General features: G+C 42.1%; 1 protein-coding gene across 1 annotated transcript in view; it reads right to left on the reverse strand.

Moving 5' to 3' along the window:
* EXT1 (exostosin glycosyltransferase 1) overlaps positions 1–16173 on the reverse strand; it is a 201069-nt gene that overhangs the window by 63742 nt on the left and 121154 nt on the right. The gene's annotated exons all lie outside the window — the stretch shown is intronic.

The following is a 16173-nucleotide window of genomic DNA, read 5'->3' on the forward strand; positions in this document are numbered from 1 at the left end:
AAAAACACAAAAAAACAACAACACGTAGTGCCTATGGCTAATGTTTAGGGCATAGGCAAACTGAGGGGGGTTTCCTAGCACCTGGAAACCTCCCTCCAAGCTTAGAGCACTGTATAATTGAGGTGGCTGGACCCTGCTTCCACTTCACTCGGCTCTGCTTGAAAAGGGAGAGCTGTGTGCACCTAACAGTAGTGCACACAGCATTACCCATGTATATTAACGGGGATAGGAAGAGTTGGAGAGCAGCCAAGCAGTGTCTAAATTTATAGCCACGCCCCCATGCATGCTGGTCACGCCCACTGCCAGCGTGGTGTGGAAACCCCACTCTACAAATCCTGTGTTTGCCCCTGTAGAGGTCGTTCACATAAATCTCATTAAATACACTTCTTACATAAAAGGACCTTCAGGCTTCAAGGTTAAAAGTCACTGCTCTGAAACTATTTGATTTTGTAGCCCTAGTACGAAGTATATTATCTTGGGCGCGATAACTGTACCTTTAAATGTGTATCAAAATTTTGGAGACTTGAATCTTTATGAACCATTTTGTTCCAGCTAAATGACCAGCAGCTATAGGCATGGATCCAGCTATATAGATGGAGCCAGTAACTAGAGCGCACAGCTTCATCCGAACCTCTCCCCAGGGTATAACTTGAAGTGGTGGGAGTACCACCCGAGACTTAAGTCAGTAAGTTTGTGAACATATAAATTTACAAAACACATTATCAGAAGGTGCCGGACGGATAAAGAACTCGGCCACGCGTATAAAACAGAACGTACGTCTGCCCACTCCTGGCTCCCAGGAGCCGCGGGTAGATATAACTCCGCTTTACACAGCTAAATTTTGGAACATGTGCATTAGGAGTTCTCTCCCCCCGGTGTGCGAGATCACAGCGCCTCGCTGTAATGAAGATGGAAGCCAAGGAACAGACAAAGCAGATACAATCAACACTAACACTGTTACTGGAAGGGAAGCAAAACACAGCCATCAATTCCAATTTCTAAATGTATATGTCTTATCTGAACTCTGTGGCACCGAGATGGAGCCGCCGCGGAAGAACACAACTTTCCAGTCAGGGAAGAAATGTATATTAGCAGCAATCACATAATTGCAGAGCTTCTGAAAAACAATAAAATAACTCTTGCTGGAGAAAAGAAAAAAAAAAAATCACAGACTGAGCAAGAATGATTTGTTCAGGAATAAGTTTTTGGTCTCGAACTAATGAATTTTAAAATAATGGATAGGAAATACAAAAAGAAAACAATCAATATTTTAATGCACACATGCACATCATACTTGCCCATTCTCCCCGGAATGTCCGGGAGACTCCTGAATTCCGGGGCATGTCCCCCGGGAGAGCAGGCAAATCTCCTACATCCTGCCCACTTCCTAGTGAAGTGAGTGGGACGGGTGCCTCCATGACGCAATTTGCCACATGTTGCCTCATTTTGGTCCCGCAAAAAAAATGATGCGATTGCGTCGTGAATACTTGGCAACATTTTGGATTTTGCTTCCGGGAGCTGCCGTAAGGGAGGTGGGCGTGCGGGGGGCGGGGCTCCAAAATCGCTTCATTTTAGACCCGCGGGGGCAAGTGCCGCAATTTGTGGAGAATCGCAGTATTTTGGCCCTAATTCTGCCAGATGCGGGAGATTGCCAAACTCTCCCGGGAGCCCGTGAGACCGCGAAATGCGGGAGTCTCCTGGACATTCCGGGAGAGTTTGCAAGTATGGCGTTGTGAGAGGGGCGAGACGAGATAATGCTATATGTGGATTTAATACTCTCCGGGATCTCCCTGAGGAGTTAAAATAAAAGTCGGCAAGTATGATATACATTTAATAACATAAACAGCAACCCAAATGGTGTATGTAACAAAGGAAAAACATTCCCAGAACTAGGAAACCTAGTGCTGAATCAGGGGAAGACCTTCAAGAAGAGCAGGTAATTCAACCGCAAGGTGGGTGGGGGCGTGCCATTATAACACAAATTGCGTTATCAAGCCACACCCACCTCAGTGCTCACTGCGCAGGTCTGGGCGTGATATTTCAATTCTTTATGTCACACTGCCTCATGCACTTTGTGGGGGAGCTTTGCACGATGAGGCACGAGCAAAAAATAAGTGAATATTTCAGGCCGTACATTATTCCGGAGCCACATTGTGCGAAGTTCAGATGGGACCCGCGCATAATTGAATTTCCCCCTATGACTTCAGTCAAGGTATTAGGGCAGGCCTGGCTAACCAATGGCTAGCCAGTTGTTGTGAAACAAGTCCCATCATGCCTTGCATGATGAAACTAGTGCCATCATGCAATCTACTGGCAAAGCATGCTGGGACTTGTAGTTTCACAACACCTGGAGGCCTGCATTAGGGTAACACACACAATTTCCTATTTTCGTAAAAGGCCGGAGGAACGGCACCACAGGCAGTTAAGAATTTCATGCTGCCACCTATTACATTAAAAAATCCTTATAAGACCCGTCTATCTAGATGGAAGGCGGCCATTTTGCTGTACTGAACTGCAAGCTTTATAAAAGTGAACATTCTAACAACGCTACAAGCTTTATTTACAAAGTTCATCAAAAATATTCTGACAATATTTCCAACTACGAATTAAAAAGCGTGACAATGCAACACCTCTGCGAGGCAGCCTACATCCCCGGAGCTGCCTGGAGGCTACACTTGTACGTTCTGACACATGGTTCATGCTCTCAAGGCAAAAATCCCTCAAGAGGTCGCAGATGTCACCAGCTGGCCATCCCATTAAAATGACTGCGTCGTGGCATCAAGACGGATCGATACCATAACAAGCCGTCTTATCACCTCTTTCTGGAGGTGTCTTGAAACAATTAAAAATATATATCTGAAGTGTAAGGCTCTGAGCAATTATATAGAGGTCTGACTGCGCTCCCGCGTTGCTTAGCAACAACATTATATAGATACACGGACACCAGAAAAAGTAAAAAATTCTATTAGGGCCAACTGAAAGACAGGAAAGAATTACTATCATCATTTAAGATGACCGGTCACCTATACGGAGGAAGGGAAGTTTTTTAAAAAAATTTTAGGACTAAAATATCGGAGAACTCAGCCTATTAATTGAATTCACCAGGAACTACCTGACTCATAACGCAGTGAGGTCATTCGATCACCGTGAATATGCTGAATATTAACCCAATTTAATACTTTTTTTTTTGCTTTGTTTTATAGAATGGGAACATATAGCGCCTCTTCGTGACATTTGCTTTTACGGTTTGAGGAAAGGGTCATAAATAAAAGCGTGCCATACTGAATTAGGAGGAAATTTATTCCGTTTAATGACGAAAAATAATTTTATTCACTTAAGAGGAGCTTTCACGAAAATATGGAAGTATGCACCAAGCAATTTATAAATGATGGGAAGAGAAAGGTTTCAGAGTTTAGTTTCATTGATACAAGATTCTTTAGCTTTCCTTATAATGTGCAAAATATATCAGCGAGCAGACTCTCGCATTGAGGAGATTCACGTAAGACATTAGCAACAATTTTTTTTGTTTTTATATAAAGAATTTCAAACAAAAACCTGCAATTTGAATCAAAGTCATTTCAATATGTTCCCAGTATAAAAGTGCTTAAATAAACAAACTATGGCATTCTTTCTGCATTCTCAATCATTAAACCATCTTTGCAGAGCAGACTGGGGTCACTCATTAACGAAGGTAGAGTCCTCGCTAGCCTCCATGTTACTTTCCCACTCTCCTAGGATTACACAACGCTCAACCAGTGGTCGGTGGCAAACCACGAGGCGCGGAAAGCGGTCATTATAAGCAAACCGAGCACACAGACTGTTATACAGTCTCTCTTAAAGGGTCAGTATTGTATTATATTCATGCTAGTTTATCTTGTAGCAGTAATCCTAAAGCGAGATGTATAACAAAACTTATTTTTTTAAATAGCCTAAAAGTTATTAAATATAAAACAAAGATATCCAAAACCCAGGGCAGAATTTCAATTATGAAAAGCATTACAAAAATGTAATAAAAAACGGACTTTCAATAGGTAGCATAACACATTGAAATATCAAATATCAGCTCGGTCAACAAAATGGCCGCCGACAATGTGTGGGAGTGACAGGTGCTCTTGGAGCCCAGATTCTCTCAGTGTTGATGTTTGAAAACAAAAATTCAACCTATATATTGTTGGGACGTCTGTAGAATTCCGGTAGCGTACTGTGGCATTAGAGCAGCACAGTCGTTCTGATATATAGACTTCAGAAAAGAGTATGGGGTATATTTACTAAACTGTGGGATTGAAAAAGTGGAGGTGTTGCCTATAGCAACCAATCAGTTTCTAGCTGTCATTTTGCAGAATGTACTAAATAAATGATAACTAGAATCTGATTGGTTGCTGTAGGCAACATCTCCTCTTTTTCAAACCTGCAGTTTAGTAAATATACTCCTATATGTAAAAAAATGCCCTATGCTTCAAAGAGCAAACATCTGTTCTTCGCCTCTGACAGTTTCTGCACGCATTATTACAAATTATTAAGCGTTTCCCAGCAATAAATCACCTTGGAAGTAAACAAGTTAATCCACAAGAATAAATAAAAAAAATTAAAAAAAAATTAAAATGTATGTTCATTATAAAAATAAAAAAAAACTAAAAAAAGAGCTGTATATTTCTCTATTGCTGCTTAAAAGACTAATTATATTCATGTGGTTTACAATTGATAGCGGTTTCTTAACTGCTTTTAATTTTCTTCTTTGAAAATGTGTGTGTTCGTTTTGTTGATTATTTTGTATTATTGGTTACTAAATACATATTTTGCTATTTGATATAAATCGGAGGGAGTAAGAACTTTACTACAGAAATGACAGGTTCATGGAATAGTCTGGTGGGAGCTGGTATAGTAAAAGAATTGAAGAATGCACAAATATATGGCTATAGTTGGATAGTAAATAATAATAATAAAAATATACTGATCTAGTAATATTCTTCTGCGGAATATCTACAAAATGTACTATGATAGCCAAATTCATACTAAGATAATAAGACATGGAAGGGGACAATCCTTAGCTCATTAAGTTTACAAAGACTTCAGAGACTTTAATACCTGGGAACGAGGATGTGAACGGACCACTTGAAATGAGATTATCACAACGACCAGCGACAAACATTCGCGGGCAAGACAGAAAATAATGCATCCGGAGAGCTAGGCTTTGGAAAATTATCTCCACTCAAAACGCCTGAACTAAAGAGATTAGGTGCCAATAAATGGACATAAAGTACAATAATCGCACAGAGAAAGCTTTCGCAGAGGATTTTAAATGTATGTATTAAAGATTCCTGGGCTCATTAAATCGTAGCAACATTAGAACGACAGCGTTCCGTCCATGTTACATCTTCCATTTTATTCATTTAGGTCAGGGCTAAAAGCATCCGGCCAAGTTTAGTAAAAAGGAGTCTGTTTATAATGGAAGAAACCCACAACAGACAAAAATACAACTGTAATAAAATACATTATCTGGGTGATGGGAGATTTATGATATGATGGTTTTAATGGACAATAATTATTTTGAATGGCCAAAAAATGTGGTTAAGAAATTAAAATGCACATTATATGCACCAGTGAAGCACACACACTTTTCCTCGTTGGGCGTGCGGGGCGGGGCTTGACGAATTGCATAAATTTTGGACCCGCCCCCTGCTGTAATTGGTCAAAAGTGTGACAATCATTTAGGGGGTGGGGCCAAAATGATGCAATTCGTCAAGCCCCGCTAAGATGACGCAATATTTGTGTCATTAAGCCCCACCCCCACCACTTATCTATTGTGGGGGTGAGAACCGGGAGGTTGCCCTACTCTCCCCGGAGGTCTCCCAGAAAGGCTGGAGTCTCCCGGACATTCCGGGAGAGTAGACAACTATGCGTTAAAGAAAAGCAGCTAATGAATCTCTAGAGACTGAAGTGTCTTTTACATTTATGTCTCCATTACTGAAGTCATGTTGTCTTACCTGTCAGTCTTTGATTAAATCTTGGTCTCCATGAAAATGGCCACCTCCATAGGCATCAATACATGGACATAGGACACAATTTCTGAACTGTGTCATCATGCCACAGATGGCGAAGCCAACCACGTCTTGTACTGGCTCAGCATCAGGGAGAATGCCAGACTCTTCAGGGAGTGAGGGAGATCACCCCTATTTCAGGGAGTCTCCCTGACATTCAGGGAAGGGAGTGTTGGCAAGTATGCCCTATGTTCCCTACTGGAAGAACGCAACAGGTGAATGGCATTGTGGGTGTACTTTACCACTCAATTTGGAAGTGTTTCTTTAAATACAAGCAAGGACAAATCGCCCCTGTATCCAGGTCAGAGCACCGTAAAGGAGTTATGTTGTTTAGCTACAGCAGAGCAGACAATGGACTGCACACGAGAAAAAAAACTTTCAGGATTTGTACATTTCACAAGTTGAGGAAGGCGGGGTGGGGACCATTGAAAACTAAGACACAGGACCACAAGGATGGTTCGAAAGTCATTGAAACCTCAGTGAAGGAAAGCCAGAGTCTACAAAGACGCCCTGAGAATCATTCATCATCATCATTTATATAGCGCCACTAATAAAGCAGCGCTGTACAGAGAACTCACTCACATCAGTCCCTGCCCCATTGGAGCTTACAGTCTAAATTCTTATGTTTTGAGTTGTCTACTGATGCAGAGCAATTAAATATGATCCGAATATTAACGAAGGCCGGAGATGTTGGATAGACTGAAGGAGGCACAAAGATCAGCATCGCACAACGCCATATACATCAGGAGGAAGCAGCGGACTATTGCTGCTTTTTAATTGCAGAGTCAGGGTGTAGCACATCTGTGACAGGAGGAATCTACACAGATGGAAAGGAGTGCCCGGGCAGAGCAGGAGGGGGGGAATCCTAAATACCCTGATTACAACTTGGAGTGTAATGACAGGCTTTGTGCATGTATTACAGTGCTGAACGGTTCAAGGCTGGGGGGAAAGCCAAATAAAATTGCAGTAATCTGCTGCACTGTCACTTATTTCAGCGTCTAAACAGCCATAATTGACTAATAGGATAATAAAAGATGCTGCTAACAAAACTATAAAGCCTGTAGTCCTTTGTTTTAAATGCCCTTGACAAAAAAAAAAAAAAAAACACGCAGATGAGCAGACACAAAGTGTGCTTGATTATAATCATCTCACTTGATTGAAAGTATTTAGATTCTGCTAGTCTCTATGCCACGGTGAATTAGTGTGCAGAATTGTGTGCGTTACCCAGCGCCGTAAACTTGGGAACTGCATGGATACCCAAATCACATTTATCCATTATTTTAGATCGCCGAAATGAACGCCTCAGTCAAGCAAAAACATAAAAAAATAAAAGCCTATGAAGCTTCGAAGAACACAATGTGCAAGAAAAACAGATGCAACAAGAAAAATTAAATAAAAATAAAAGAAAAAGTGTCACCATACAACACTAACTTTATTGTCATTTTTTCCATGAAAAGAGCTGTCTTATCAAATTACTGTATCATCATCATCACCATTTTATTTATATAGCGCCACTAATTCCGCAGCGCTGTACAGAGAGCTCACTCACATCAGTCCCTGCCTCATTGAAGCTTACAGTCTAAATTTCCTAACAGACAGACAGAGATAGAGAGACTAGGGTCAATTTGATAGCAGTCAATTAACCTACCAGTATGTTTTTTGAGTGTGGGAGGAAACCGGAGCACCCGGAGGAAACCCACGCAAACACGGGGAGAACATACAAACTCCACACGGATAAGGCCATGGTCGGGGATTGAACTCATGACCCCAGTGCTGTGAGGCAGAAGTGCTAGCCACTAAGCCACTGTGCTGCCTTATATCAGGAATTTCCTTTGTATATCTTAAAATAAAATACATTTACTATGCAACTTAAAAGGGGCTGTCCACCTTCAGATAACGCCTTTCTTTACTAAATGGCCCCGCTACCCCAGGTAACAAGATAAAATTAATACATTTTTTGTTTTTAAACAAAAGGGGGGAAAAGTGAAGGTGTTGCCTATAGCAACCAATCAGATTCCAGCTATCACGTTCTAGAATGTAATAAATGATAGCTAGATTCTTATTGGTTGCTATGGGCAACACCTCCACTCTTTCCTTTTTTAGAAGGTTTAGTCAAATCACCCCCAAGACAACACCTTATCTGACGTTTTAAATAGGTGGCTTTTGCTTTTATATGGGTAAAAGGCTTCATTGTAAAGTCTAACGAGAGCCGCATCAAATGCACCCTCCAGAAAACTATTTTTTTCCTGTCATTTCCCGCTTCAGGATCCTAATCTGCAAAATGACTTCACTGCTGCTAAAGGTTAAATCCTCCGGAGAGGGGTAAATTAAGATAGAAGGAATGGGCCCTCCATTAACAGTCAAATCCTCGGTTTCTAAACCGCAGGGTTAGATAAACAGATAGAGCCATATGGCAGAGAGCGAGATCAGCACAAGGCGGAGGATTTCAAGGTCCCGGAAGATTTGTTAAGTGAACATCGCATTATTGCAGTGTGAGATGAACACTCACGCTCAATGCTTTAAGTCACAAAAGAGGTTTTAGCACTTCTGCACCTCTGACGTCCTGCTGGGTGTACAAACATGGAAGGTTCGCTGGTGTTTTCTGCCAGAAGGTCAGGAACACGATACAAACCGTTGGCCGACAAAGAGGCAGCACAGCCGAAAATACTGATCCAGCTGAAGAGGTACCAAGTGCCCCACAATAAAGGACTTTTGCCATTTACCAGAACGTTAAATTGATCACAAAACTGCTAAGTGTGCAAACGGAACCCACTAATGCAATGTCCCCATGGGCTTATGTTGGAGAAGCCAGAACAAACATTTTGCTATTAGAAAGATTCGACAAATATAGGTACAATATTTGGACTAGAGTCTCCAAATTTGACCATACATGTACCTGAAATTTAATTTAATTTCAGGATCAATATTGCAGAGTTCTTACACATGGTAATGAGAAGCACCAGTCATATTCATTATGCATAGACCAATACACAGCTGCCCCTTAATGGAAGAAATTACCTATAAATTGTAAATATTTGAGAACGGTCTTTCAATTCATTAGTGGTGACATTATAGAAAATACCAATTATCAAAGCCATAGGAACCAGCGTCCCAGTAAAGTCACTATTATGCTGCATTTTCATGAATTTTATTTCAACCAATAAAACACAAACTGGGTGAAGTATATAACAAGTTAAAATATAACCAACTCATTTTTCGATTTGGTCCCTATTACGACGGAAGATTACTTAACCTAAATGTCGCCTTCCATTCCCGTTAATGTAATTTTTTGTCTAGATTAATTAGCATTTATGATTTGTATATCAATGATGTTTATTCCTTAATAGCAAGTAATCAGACAGGCGGCCAATCGGGCCTTCATCTGGGGGCCCCTGCTCCTTCCTGCTTTGTCATATCTGTCGTAGCTTATAACACTTGTAAAATGTCTGCCTGCTGGTATGTTATTACAGATAGGTCATACTCACCTACTCTCGTAAACTTGTTTCCGGGAGAGAGGCGTGACTGGAGGGCGGGACATTTTGGCCCCATCCCCCGCGACGGAAATGAGGTTTTGAACGGGGGCGGGGGGGGGGGGGGGCTTTAGACGCAAAATGGCGCGGTTCACCGAGAATTGCGTCAAATGACACGATTCTCTGTGAATCGCCCCATTTTCACAAGGGAATTCCGGGATGCCAGCTCTCGCGAGGGCCCGGGAGACTGACCCGAATTTCGGGAGTCTCCCGGACTTCCCGGGAGAGTTGGCAAGTATGAGATAGTTGTCTCTTTCTTTGATTAAATGTATTGTTTGACTTATTACGGAGGGTATGGTTAATGCTTTGAAGATTAGAGGGCCACCCATGCGCCCCCTGAAGTTATCTGGTTGCCCATCGCTGCCTTATACTGATAGATGTGTTTTATATATGAAGGCATTTTGATATTTCATATGTTCAAAAACTATTGTTGAGAGATTATAAAAGTATTTCCGAATAATAAAACATTTCAGTAAAATGTCCCTTTAATATCACTGTTCATAACTGGTTTAGCAACAGACATAGCGACAGATTCCTCTTACACCTTCATCGCGGCCATTTTGTTGAAGCACAATCTGGGCCACATAAGAGACCATTTTCCTTTAGTTTGCCAAGTGCAATAAAAGTTATTGAAGGTTACAGCTACTACCTTACATACATCAGAAGTCTGCTGCCGATAAAGAAAAAATCATCACTGTACAACTGGAGAAGCCAAGAGAGACGGGAGATCTGGCTTTGGATACAGACGTCATGAAGTAAACAGATATACTACACATAGCCGCACGAATATACACAGTGTCTCATTTCATCATCAGAGGTGTTACTTGTAAGGAACAAGGACTGGAATGTTGACTGTACTAATTGCTATTGATTTTCATTCATTCTGTCTGCGAATAAATCAGAAACGGCACTCAATTTCCGGCAGTAACAAGCGCCTGAGCTGGTTGACACATGTAGACGGGCGATCTGGGGCAAGCACATCTGGCAGGCATTGAGCGTACGGAAACATGGTGGGGTGAGAGGGGGGGGGTCCATCTGCAGACAGTTACACTGAGGTAATTCCTGCAACTACTCAGAGAGGAACTGCTACAATGCAAAGGTTATATGCAGATAAGAGCTACATATACCTGCATCTATTCTCTGCATAACTGTATTCCACTGTCCGTAATCAAACCTATTATATAGTGTTAATATTATTATTAGAGCAGCTTGATCATGTTTGAGCTACTTTGCATCCAGTCACTAGATGACATTTTTGGAGGAATCAGATTCTTCGCTACGTCTGGTCTGACAAGTAAGAACCAAAAGACAATTACAGTGTATGTTACTAATATCCTCATAGCACAGAGGAAGTCATCAGCACACTCATGCATCGTAGATATAGGATATTAGGGGTATCAGACATCCTTTTCTGGCTACAAATAAAACAAACACAAAAAAAGGAAATGTGTATTACTCATAGTAGGGTGAATTGTACACGAAATGAACATTATCAATTTAAATGCATAACAGTTCGATTGAATATACCATCTATGTAAGTTTCTTTTGATTTATACTCGTACTTGCCTACTTTTGAAGGCAGCTGTCCGGGAGGGGGTCCGCCGTCAGGCTCCGCCCCCGCCAATCTTAGGCAGTTTAAGCCAATCGCAGTAGGGGGCGGGGCCACGATGCCGCGTTTAGGCCCCCCCCCCCCCCCCAGCCATATTCAACAACGGCGACAACTGGATCCGGGATTTTTGCCTGCTCTCTCGGGAGTCCGGGAGAACTCCCAAAAATTCGGGAGTCTCCCGGACATTCCGGGAGAGTAGGCAACTATGTTTATACTAAAAGGTACAGTGTTTACTCACTCGACTTGTGCTCATTTCTGCATCTCTTCAGTTTTTTATTTGTACAAATTTAACTATTACTTCAATTTTTAAACATAGTAATGATGATGGTATATGGGTCAAAAGTGTTTTTATCTTGTATCTTATATTATCCTCTTAAAAAATATAAAATAAAAAAAAATTCCCTTAACATTTCATTCTGTGGATGATTAACCATATATAGTGATTTCCAAAACAGTTTGTTGCAAAAAAGACAACCCCCCCCCCCTACAAAATGACAGTAAAGCAGAAAGTGAGAACTTGTCTGAGCCGCTAGAAGATGCTGTGCCCTCCACTGTGTGTACTCTGAAGGAGACTGTGCCGTTAATTCAGGATACGGCACACTAATCTTGCAGATGTTTTCTGTATTCCGACACAGACCTCTCTGCATACGGCAATAAGCCATCCGGCAGATTAAAATGCTGCTTTACAAGAGGCTCGAGCTGCAACACAGACATAATTTAGGAACAGTAAAAAATTCAACAGGGAAATCTGCAAATTTTCTAGTTTGTCGAGTCAGATATTAATGCATCCAGCACGGGGCGAGGCGCCCGGACACCTCTGCGGAATAAACACAGATGAATGCTCCGGCATAATAAACCAATCTGGGAAAGCCCAAATGGCAGCCCGTATGCGGGAAGTGGAAGAGCCTGCGGACTTCAGCAACTCTTCAGGATGAGGCGATACGCGCGCTGGATAATAAAAAGAACGTAGACCTCACTTTCATTTTATCAACAAGCGTCATCACAAATAAAAACTATACCACATAGGTTTTTGCGTAAAAGTAAATCTCGTACTCTGTAAAAACCTTTACTCCTTGTATTTTATGTATATTTTTTGTCTTTGATAAGGAATTGATGAATGAGGCAAAACTACAGCACATCTTTCACCTGTACAGTCAGTCACCTACCTCCCAACATTTGCGTACCCGGATTCGGAATAGCATAGGCAAACCGAAGGGGGAGGGAGGGGGGGCCCTAGTGCCTGGAAACCCTCCCTCCAAGCCTGGAACACTGTATAATTGAGATGGCTGGACCCTGCCCCTGCTTCACACGGCTCTGCTTGAAAAGGGAGAACAGTAACAGTAGTGCACGCAGCATTGCCCATGTATATTATAGGGATAGGAAGAGTTGGAGAGCAGCCAAGCAGTGTCTAAAATTATAGCCACGCCCCCATGCCTGCTGGTCACGCCCACTGGCGGCGTGGTGTGGAAACTTCCCTCTACAAATCCTGCATTTGCCCATGAACAGGGGGATGGCCACACTCCCAGAGGGTTCCTTAGCGGTGTCAAGCACTATGCTGTCTCTTAAAAGCCTCCCCCTCCCAAACACTTCAGTAGCACCCGTTCACCACTGCTCTGCTACACCTAAAACCGGGACTGTCCTGCCGAAATCGGGACAGTCGGGAGGAATACAATGCGCCACAGCTCGCTAGTAACATGTAGGAATAGTGCCCGAGAGACATCACTGTTTCCTAATGATTGAATAGGCTGCTTTGCTATGAGTATTCTTATAATCTATTGGTTCAGGCCACAACATCGTTGTCTTCAGCATGTGCAGATGATTGGAGCACTGTGAGCAAATCACCAATTTTTTTTTTTATTTTTTTTTAAAATACCCTTTTGACCTATTTTTGGCCCACGAACAATTACAACAATTTTAACGCTTTGATTCAAATACCCAGTTTGCTTCATAACAAAACGACAAACGCTGTTCACGGCTGCCTATTCTCCCAGAATCTAGGAGACTTCCAGATCGGTGGCCGCAAAGTGGGCGGGGCTGTACGGGAATCTAGTCAAATGCTTTGCCCCACAAACCTGACCGGAATAGTCAGCATGGTGGCTCAGTGGTTAGCACTTCTGCCTCAGGGCTGGGGTCATGAGTTTGATTCCTGACCATGGCCTTATCTGTGTGGAGTTTGTATGTTCTCCCCGTGTTTGCGTGGGTTTCCTCCGGGTGCTCCAGTTTCCTCCCACACTCCAAAAACATACTGGTAGGTTAATTGGCTGCTATCAAAATTGACCCTTGTGTGTCTGTGTGTATGTTAGGGAATTTAGACTGTAAGCTCCAATGGGGCAGGGACTGATGTGAGAGAGTTCTCTGTACAGCGCTGCGGAATTAGTAGCCCTATATAAATAAATGGTGATAATGAATCGTATTCAAGTCCCACCCATCACTCTCCATACCTTGTCCCCGCACCTTCCAGGACCAAGGTATAAAAGGTGTTGCTATTAAATAAAGCCTCATTCTTCACCTGCTGATAATACTGTCCTGGTGCACCACTATCCCCATCACAACATCTTTACTGGACTTGACTATAATGTAATTTTTTTTAACCTTGTTAATACTCCACTTCAATAAATATGAACGAGAACAGATTCTGAGAATTGCACCTTATTGTACCGAAAAAAGGAGCCGTGTTGTGCGTTTGTTCAATATTGAAGAATAGGATTTCCAGGGAGAGAGGTTTAAAATCTGGAACACTTGCAACTCCGATACTGAATGAATATGTCAGGGATGAAGGAGATTTACGATAATGAAACAGTAATGAGCCAATACTATTATTTTCTATAACTATATAAAACGGTGGAGAAATGAAAGGGAGCGGGGGTAGGGATGCTGAAGCGCAGGCCCTGCTCAACAATCCAGCATAATAGTGTTTTATCTAAACAGGAGAATCTTCAATCTGAATTCGCCATCTGCTTTGTAGCAATAAAGAGCTATACATTTCAATCTATTCTACAGCGAGACAGTGAGACGTGTAATAGATCCTTTGTCACAGTCCAAACAATATGCTTCAAATCTAAGGTCACATTCACAGCCATCTGAATTTATTTTACCGAGCGGCTTTCGAACCACCCCCAACACAATGACGGAACTGCCTTATAAAGCTGCACTTAACGGTGCAACATTTAAATGTGATTAGCTTGTCAAACAATCTGCTTGTAATCAAGAGGATGTGTGAGAGAGTTGCAATTCTGTGGGAGAGCTTAGAAATACAATACGGAAATGACAGAGTACTGTGAAAAAGCTAGCACTTATTTCTAGACATCAGAGCCAGGCTTGGACAACCTGTGGTGTGCCAGTGGAGTGTGGAACTACAAGTCCCAGCATGTCCATAGCACTTCTGCCTCACAGCACTGGGGTCATGATTTCAATTCCCGACCATGGCCTTATCTGTGAGGAGTTTGTATGTTCTCCCCGTGTTTGTGTGGGTTTCCCCCAGGTGCTCCGGTTACCTCCCACACTCCAAAAACATACTGGTAGGTTAATTGGTTGCTATCAAAAATATATATATGTGTGTGTGTGTGTGTGTATGTTATGTTAGATTGTAAGCTCCAATGGGACAGGGACTGATGTGAGCTAGTTCTCTGTACAGCGCTGCGTAATCAGTGGCGCTATATAAATAAATGGTGATGATGATGGGCCAATTTTAAATGGATGTCAGCATTTGCTTACTCTCCCGCAATTCCCCAATTTCGGGGAGTGCTCACTGGAGAGGAGGTCACTCTTCCAGATCCCGTCTCTCCATCTTGTATAGAGGGAACCGCTTTGATTACGTGATTTGCGTCATCACAACCACGCCCCCCGCTGCGGGGCGATGTAATCGATCTTGCCTATTGGCTGGAAGTTGGTTACAAGCATCTAGCACCGATTCACCAACATATTTCACACTCACTTTCTCCTACCAGAATTTAAGAGCGGCCAAACGTTCTGGACTTTTAACTTCTCCTGGATTCTCTCTCATTTTAATAAGGAAAATCTTGAGAAAAACAAACAAAACAACTTAAAATCGTTCAGTCTAATGTTGTAAATTAAATTATTTAATACACAGTTGTCTGAAAATAACCCTGGTCATTATTTAAAGCTGCCATTGATCCGGTATTTTACCAGTAGATGGACAAAAACTGGATGAATTGCAAGGAGTCCAGTATTTTTTTTTAAAATTATTATTAAATGCATCACCTTTTACATTAAGCTGATAACATCGCTACAAAGCAAGCACGTAGTCCTGCCAAACATCTGATCTAGAACAGACCATGGTGTCTGGCGTCCTACGTCCTATGCAGTAAGATATATATACAGAATACAGCAGGATAAGGTGTCCCTAGCAGACGTGACTACCAATGCTGCTATCTATAACAAGCAGATATCGGTCTTATTAACAAGAGGAAGCCATCACAGCGCATTATGCTTCCAATCATGGTACAGCACATTGTCCATGCAATTAGGCTGCTAGCCTGGCACAGTCTCCTCGTTACTTTACATATTCCTGGAGATCCTCTGCTGTGTAATGAAGCAATTTGCATCTGATTGTATTTCTTTTTTTTTGGTCATGGACTCTTTTACTGCAAGTGATAAACCATGGTCGGCATCTAACTCATAAATACTGTAATAAAATGACATGCTGTTGAACTTGGCACCCTCCAGATTGGAAGGGGGGGGGGGGGGGCTTAGCTGGCTTCCAAAACACACATTCCGCCAGCTACCACTTGAATTCGATAACTGAAGACGTATTCATCTACCTGTTAAAATATTGTGTGCTGACAGATGCTAAACAACAAGAGAGAGGCAGGGCAGCTGCCAAATCTCTGACCTGTCACGCTGGAGGCAGCGGTAAATAGAGAAATAATATGCCGGCCAGTCACAGTGTGGAGGAGAACAAGGTTCTATTTAGCACCGATGGACCCATATTCACCTGTTTAAATGTTACCCACAGTATGAGCAGCCATTTAGTTGA

Source organism: Mixophyes fleayi, chromosome 5, assembly GCF_038048845.1.
Source record: "Mixophyes fleayi isolate aMixFle1 chromosome 5, aMixFle1.hap1, whole genome shotgun sequence".
Lineage (NCBI taxonomy): Eukaryota > Metazoa > Chordata > Amphibia > Anura > Limnodynastidae > Mixophyes > Mixophyes fleayi.